This window comes from Andrographis paniculata, unplaced genomic scaffold, assembly GCF_009805555.1.
Source record: "Andrographis paniculata isolate CXL003 unplaced genomic scaffold, ASM980555v1 Contig57END, whole genome shotgun sequence".
NCBI classification, from domain to species: Eukaryota; Viridiplantae; Streptophyta; class Magnoliopsida; order Lamiales; family Acanthaceae; genus Andrographis; species Andrographis paniculata.
Genome location: NW_026137592.1, coordinates 6,054,452 through 6,062,680, shown reverse-complemented (window position 1 = coordinate 6,062,680; position 8,229 = coordinate 6,054,452). Strand labels below are relative to the sequence as shown.

The window sequence follows — 8,229 nt, the reverse complement described above, 5'->3', positions numbered from 1 at the left end:
CATTAACTTTCCAACTCTGAATAACACTATTGCTTTTGAACTAAAATCTGGCTTAATCTATTTACTACCTTCTTTTCATGGACTTGCAAGTGAAGAACCTCACAAACACTTGCAAGAGTTCGACGTAGTGTGCTCCAGCATGAAACCCCCAGGTGTTACTGACGAATAGATCAAACTCAGAGCCTTCCCATTCTCACTCAAAGATGCTGCAAAGGATTGGCTCTACTATCTCCCACCTGGAAGCATCGACACGTGGAACGACATGAAAAAGAAATTTTTGGAGAAGTACTTTCCAGCTTCCAGAGTTGCGATCCTGAGGAAAGAGATATGTGGCATTAAGCAACAATCATGTGAAACGCTCCATGAATATTGGGAGCGATTTAATAAACTTATCATTAAATGTCCACAACATCAAATTCCCCCTCAATTATTGATTCAATATTTTTATGATGGTTTGTCATTGATGGACAGGAACATCATCGACACTGCAAGTGGTGGAGCTTTAGTAAATAAGACGCCGGCACAAGCTTGGGATCTTATTGCGAGGATGGCTGAAAACACGCACCAATTTGGTTCAAGAGATTTTGGACATATGAGCGGAAACAACAACGAACATACCATCCAATCGATACAACAACAACTTTCTGAGTTGACGAGCTTTGTTCGCAAGATGGTCGCGGAAAAATCCAACCCGAGTGTCCAGGTCAAGGCGTGCGGAGTATGCATGAGTACAGGCCACCCTACGGATGCATGTCCAACCTTTCAGGAAGGCTATGCAGTGGATGTAAATGCTGCAAACTATGGTGTTAATGGACCTCTAGTGTACAATCCATACTCCAACACCTACAATCCAGGCTGGAGAGATCATCCGAATCTACGTTATGGAAACGCACAGCAGGGTTAATGCTTATCAACCATTCGGAGCTACACAACAGATGCAACAACCTCGTTTCTATGAGAAACAGCCGCCCCAAGCACCCACAAACAACTCCAGTCCATCTTTGGAAGACCTGGTGAAGTCTATGGCTACCAGTACCCTGCAATTCCAGCATGAGATGAAGTCTACTGTCGACAAGTTACAAGGTCAGATTAATCAAGTGTCAGAGGAGGTGAGACAGCTACGTGAAAGAGGAAAGTGGCCTGCTCAGCCAGAGCCAAATCTAGCAAATGTCAGCGCCATCACTATCTGCAGTGATACGATGATTGAATGTTCCTCCCGGCCTAATCCAAAAAATTCGAGTGCTATAACTCTTCATAGCGGAAAGGAATTGGAAGGTCCACCTCCTATCTCAAAGGAACATAATGAGGATAAGATTGAGATGGAGATTGAAAAAGAAGCTAAACTTCACGAAAAGATACCTCCTAACTTTGTTCTTCCTACTGAAGGTAAATTAGCTCTTTTTTCCTGACAGGTTGAAGAAACCACAAAAGGCAAACAAACGAAAAGAGATGATGGAGATATTCAAGAAGGTGGAACTTAATATCCCGCTCCTGGAGGCTATCAACCAAATCCCCAAGAACGCGAAGTTTTTGAAAGAACTGTGCACCAACAAAAGAAAATTGCGAAGGGACGAGCATATCATAGTGGTGAGAACGTTTTTGCTGTTCTCAAAAGAAAGGTACCACCTAAAACAAGTGATCCAGGTATGTTTTCTATCCCTTGTAAGATTGGAAAAACTGAGATAACTAAGGCTATGCTAGATCTAGGAGCTACTATTAATGTCATGCCTCGATCAATATACGACTCTTTATATCTAGGGCCTCTAAAAGAAACATGAATTATTATTCAACTTGCTGATCGAACCAATGATTATCTTGATGGTATGATAGAAGATGTACTAGTTCAAGTGAATGAATTGATTTTTCCTGTTGATTTTTATATTATGGATATGCATGATGCGCACTGCTCTAATCCACCGTCTCTTTTGTTAGGAAGACCTTTTATGTGCACTGCAGGAACAAAAATAGATGTTAAAAAGGGCACACTCAGCTTGAAGTTTGATGGAGAAGAATTTCATTTCAATATTCTTAATCCCATCAAATGTCCTATTGAATCTGAATCGTTATATGCAATTAATGTTATTAATTCTGTGGTGCAGGATACTTATGAAGTTGGTAATGAGAATAAACGAAGAACTGTGTCGACAAAACAGTTAGAGAAAAGACCAACTGGAGAGAGTAAGAGAAGAAAAAAGATTGTGGAAAAGTGGAAATGGATTCCCAAGAGATCACCATTGCTGGCAGCGAAAAAATGTCATAAGGAGAATCAAAATTTTAAACCGAAGAAAAAGTGTGTGGCCAACAGACATCGCTTCAAATCATACCACGATGGACCCTCACTTGAACCTATAAATTCGGCACCCGTTTCTGATTTCGATGTTCATAATTAATGCGCAACGAAGTCTAGCTCAAAGACTATAAAGAAAAGCGCTTCTTGGGAGACAACCCAAACCATTTAATTGCTTTCTTTAATTCTATTTTTTTTTATTTAATTGCTAACAATACTTTTGATAATTTTGTTTGGTTTTGTGCAAGTCTTTTGGAAAATAATTACTGGCTCTTTGCAAAGGCGCGTCAATTTTCTTCTCGACAGAGAAGATTCCCCCTCCCGCTATGACTTTATCTTTCTCTTTTGTTCTTTGTTATTTGATTATGGACTAGATACTTTTCTGGTTTGAGGTGTGATAATGTTTTGGTTCTTTTATTTTGGAGATTCTTGATTTTCTTTATAAAAGTTCTTTTTATTATCAATATTTGTCTAATTCTGAGAATAGCGTTTGTGATTGTTAGATTGATTGAATATTTTGGTACCGATATTTATATTAGTCTGATAATCTAAAATCAATTCAGGTAGGATATCCGTAATTGTATTCACACTTGAATAGGTGACAACCGGGTTGAATAGTTCCTTCCTGGAGGTTAGACAATCAAATCTAATTGCTCTTTCTAGGTAGTAATTGTTTTGAATTGGGTTTTTCTAGATTACAATGCGTAGGCAATATTCTTATGGGCGCACCTAGGTTTATTTGCTTAATTAGGGGTAGTTAACGATCGTACCTTAATTATCTACACTGTAAGAAAAAATTGGTTGTTAGAGCTTGTAGATAACTATAACCAATTTATTGATACTTTAATAAGAATTAACTTTATTGAATTAATGATAAAACACAAGTGTCATAACTGCATCATCTCTTGAGCCAGACATCCCTTTGATAGTCAGTTCCCATTTAATTTAATTGCTTTGTATTTTATTTTTATTAGATAATAAAAGAAAATTCCCCCTTTATTTACTGCATTAGAACACGAAAGAGTGAATCACACAATCTCTGTGGAGACGATCCCATCCCCTGTATTACATTAAATTGTGATCACGGATTAGGTGAAATATTTGATTGACCGGGCGACAGGTCAACGAGCTATACCAATATGAGACCTCCAATACGTTATTGTGACTGACAGCTAACTACCTTTGGAAGCAAAATATATGTCTTATTCTTTTTCAAGTTAGATTAATGATTTTATTATCATGTAATATGAACTATAAATCTCTTAATATATTCACTTTTACGCAATTTAAATAAAAACATATAAAGTAATAAGTTTGCAAAGATGATTTGGTACCATACGAGAAAGGTTGTTTGGTTATTCAAAGGAGGAGCTATTAGCTTGCTCAAATGATAAATTTTTGAATTTATATGTTAGCTTCCAAACTTTTTCTTGTAATAGAATACTCTATAGTAATCATAAAATTCTTATATCTAATATCATTTTGACCGACATATTTTAAAAATAAAAATATTTTAAGTTCTGAATAAATAGACAGATCTAAAATATTGTCAAAATAATTCTAATTTAAATTAATGTGCAAAATTTTCAAATATAAATTTAAAATTATATCGGACGTAATAACTTAAAAATTATCGTGATTCAATAATTAAATATTCAATTATAAATTTTTGAATTTTTTTTTATCAAATTTCTAATTTATAAAATAAATCATTTAAGTCATATTTAAAATTGTAATTAAATTTTACTTTATTTTTAGAAATAAATTAAAATCGAATGATTGGATTTTATTTTATTTTTTCTTGTTCTTTCTTTCCTCCTCACCTCCTATTTTACTTCTTTTTCACGTTGCTTCTGCTTAAGGTACGAGTTTGTTTGATTCTTAAGTTCTTTATATATATATATATATATATATCCTAATACTTACATATACCAAGATGTGAAAATAGCTACATAAAATGACTATTTCATCCCTCCTACTAAATTATCTTGTATCTTTACATTAGTTAGTATGGCTAAATTTGTCAATTTACCCCCATGTTGTTAGTTATAGTGACGATATTGGGTATTGTTGAGGTTTGTGTTTTTCCAATTCCATTAGTTAATTTGTAGTGATTTGGTTGTAGAAAATATATTGATATGGATATCATTTTGTAGATCGTAAAATTTACTTTAATACAATAATTTAGTTATAATATTTTAAATCTATGATATATTAAAAAAAATGTATTTGAAACTAATGTAGGGATTTTTGAATTTGGTGGGCACGCAAAACAAAAAAAATTTGCGGCCGACCGGACGGCTGTTAAATACATATATTTACCAAGAGATCGTCTGACAGTCCTTATACCAAGAGACCGTCTGAGAGTCCGTATGCCAGCCGACTGTACGGTTCTCCTCCTTCTCATCGAAAGACTTTTTTTTTTTTTAAATTGGTTGGTTGCACAGATATAAAAAAATATATTTATATAATTGATTATATTTCTTTCTCTCCTCTTTCTAAACCAAACGATTCCTTGGCCACCAAACGACCAAACTATGTTCCTCCCACTTGATCTTCGCAGCAACCGACCTGCTTATCCGACCGTGAACCTTCCCGACCTGTCTATCCGCCTGCGGACCAACCGACCTGGCTATCCGTCTGCGGACCAACCGACCTATCTATCCGACCGCGGACCTCCCGACCTGCCTATCCGACCGCGGGCTTCCCGACCTGCCTATCCGAGCGCCGACCATCCGACGCCGAACCCGACCGCACACCAACCGACTTGCTTAACTAACTGCAGACCATCCGACCTGCTCATTCGACCTCCCTTCTTCTGACCGACCTCTTTATTTTGACCCTGCTACCACTATCCTTATTATTATTATTTTTTGTACCTAACAAGTATAATTTATTATATTTCTTTATCTCATATTTCTATCCCAACCGACTACTTAATGGACGTTTCTCCTCATTTCTTCTCATCCGACCTCATTTGGCCCGACCTACGTATCGGCCGTCTCATCCGTCTTCGCCCGACCTCATTTGGTCCGACCACCATATCGGCCGTCTCATCCGTCTTTGCCCGACGTCATTTGTCCCGACCTCTGTATCGGCCCTCTCAACCTTCTTTTGGAAAATAATTACTGGCTCTTTGCAAAGGCGCGTCAATTTTCTTAAACCCAAAAAAAAAAAAAAAAATCAGATCAAGAGGTGATTTTTAGTCATGGCCATGACTAATTGGCACCTCGCATGCTGTTTTTTTTCTCCCAACCTTTTTTTTACCCAACCAATTTCCAGAATAAAAGATAGTATTTAATCATGACCATGACTGAACATTGTCTATCACACTGCTGGCCTCTTCCCTTCTTCTACCCAATTTTAAACCAAAATCCCTCCAAAAAAAAAAAAAAATAATTTTAAATCTCTCTCTCCCCTTCTCTCTCTTTCTCTTCTTCTTTCCCCCCATTCTCCTTCTTCTCCTCTGCCCCGATCCACTGCGCCCTCCTTTCGCCCACAGCCAGCGTCGCCGCTGTTCCGATTTAGCCAAACCAGCCGCAATTCCTGCCTTCCTCCACCAGACGCCGCCGAGACCTTCACCGATCGTCCTCTGCAGACGACGATCTCCTGCGCGTCGCCGTCGACTTCTTCCTCCCCTGTTCAGTCATCGCCGATCACCACATCTGCTCCTCTAAATGGGTAATATCAATTCATCCCTTTGTTCTAATTCTTTCAATTTTTTGAAGATGGATTTATTGAGGCTATGCAATTGTTAATTTGGAATTGAGATTGAAATCACTGTTAGGTGTTTTATAATGTTTATATGCGATGATCATGGATTATTTGGCTTGAGTTAATAAGGTTGATTGATTGCTTACATGGATTATTTGGCTTGAGTTAATAAGGTTGATTGATTGCTTACATTGATGTGTTACTTACTTATATTCTGAAATTGGTATCAAGACTCTGATTTTTGGACAGTTATGCATTACTTTGATTATAGCTAATGCGTGGGATATTTTGTTTCAATTTGGCGTGGTTTGGCATCGCGAGTTAGCATGATTGAAAATTAAATTCTCGAGTTGAATCTTAGTGTTATATGTGCTCTCTTATTGACTTTATTCTATATTGCTTCTTTTATGTCTAAATTGAGAAAAGCATTTGACTAGTCCATCACTATCATTCTTTTTCTTTGGATAGTTGCTTCGGATAGTTTGAATTGGCTGTGAATTGCCACGCATTTGACTAGTTTAGTTGGATTATGAATCACCCACTTTTTGAAGTAGCTTGCGTTGGTTAGTTATTTTCGCAGGACTCAGGAGAACTTCAAGCCTCCCTAAAAATCACGATCAAATGAAAAGGAGTTAACAAAGCTCCCAACTACTACACCCCCTATGGACTCCAGGGAAGTTCCTCTCTTCTTTTATTGCTTTCTTTATAATGAGGAAAATGCATACTTTAGGTGTGGGGAGAGTTATGCAAATTTTTTGGCAAAATTTTCATTTTTGTGCTATTTTTATGCCTGAGTTGCTGTCTTTTCGCATGTTTTTTAGATTAGTCTGAAGTGAGTCAAAGGTGATTTGTGTGATAGGTTAGTTTGGCATGACTAATGACATTTGATTGGTGATATTTTGAGTCAAGTCGACATTTGAACCCTGTGAGAATTTAAGCCTATGTTCCAAAAGTCACATTAGAAAATAAATTGCATATATTCAAGCTTTTGGAAATTTCTTTCATGTGTGATTTGTAGTGCTCAATTAGATGACCTAGAACTTGAGTTATTATGCATGTTGAACTTGCAACTATCAAGTCTTGCGTTTTGAAAATGATAAGGGCATTAGGTAACCCATTAAGCCTTTCTTTATTACCCAGCACAATATATTCCCCTAGTTAGCCCATTTGAGCCTTCTTATCCTATTTTTTCTTTTACAATAAACTGTTTTTTAGCCTCATACCGTTCTTTCGATTGTGCCTTCTCCAATTTGAACCCTATGTTAGAAAGAATTACTTGAAGTCCATGTTGTGATGAACTTTATTTCTTCGGCACTAGTGAGAAACGAAATTTGGGTACGAATAAGTCATAGTATGAAGGAATAATTATGGGTAGTAAAAGTATATATATATATAAAGACAAAAGCAAAAAAAAATAAAAAATCAAAAATCAAAAAATCAAAAAAATTAAAAAAAAAAACAAAAAAAAAAAAATAAATAAAAAAAAAAAAAAAAAAATAATACAAAAATAAATAATAAATAATTATCTTAATAAAGTATTTTCATATAATTCCTTTATTAAAGTTTGGGTAGTGAATAGAGTAAGGATTTCATTGTTTATGCCGATTTGTTTTTCATATGCTAACATCGTGTTCTTAATTGTATTCTTTTCTGGCATTGTTAGCCGTTGTTTATCCTTGTTTTCCTACCCATTTCCATAAGCCCCGCTACAACCCTTATTGAAAGTCCCGTTGATTCTTCATGCTAGGTTCGAATATTTAAGTAAGGGAGATTTGATTTTTACTCAAGCCTATAGGATAATCTTTTGTTGCACTACCTGAGTGTTGAGCAAATTATACACTTAATTCCTTCAGAGAGCATGTGCGAATACACTTTATCTTATGAGGTTGACTTGGCTTGATGTGTTAAAATTCAGATTGAATTGGTTGTGTTGGATCCTCTTGTCATATCGAGTTGCCTGCGATTTCTTTGGCTTATTTCGAATTTATGCTTAAGGGCAAGCATAATCTAGGTGTGGGGAGAATTGATAGTTAGAAATCGCATGCGTTTTATATTCATATCATATGCGATATTTGGGTGATTTTGATTGGATTCTACCTAATTTATATGCGAATTGTTTATTTGCTGTGTGCAGAAGGCAAATATTAAATTTGGCATAATTGGTAGAAAAAGGAAATAAAATTAATTAAAGTCCCAAAAGCCCATCTACAAAATAATTAAGGCAAAAA

The 8,229-nt window shown here is 36.0% G+C and overlaps 1 non-coding gene across 1 annotated transcript; it reads right to left on the bottom strand.

Annotated features, from left to right (window-relative positions):
* Positions 1 to 310: 310 nt before the first annotated feature.
* Positions 311 to 417, bottom strand: LOC127257569 (small nucleolar RNA R71). Its single transcript, XR_007840017.1, has one exon. It is a non-coding gene; the product is annotated as a small nucleolar RNA R71 (small nucleolar RNA).
* Between the last annotated feature and the right edge of the window lie 7,812 nt (positions 418 to 8,229).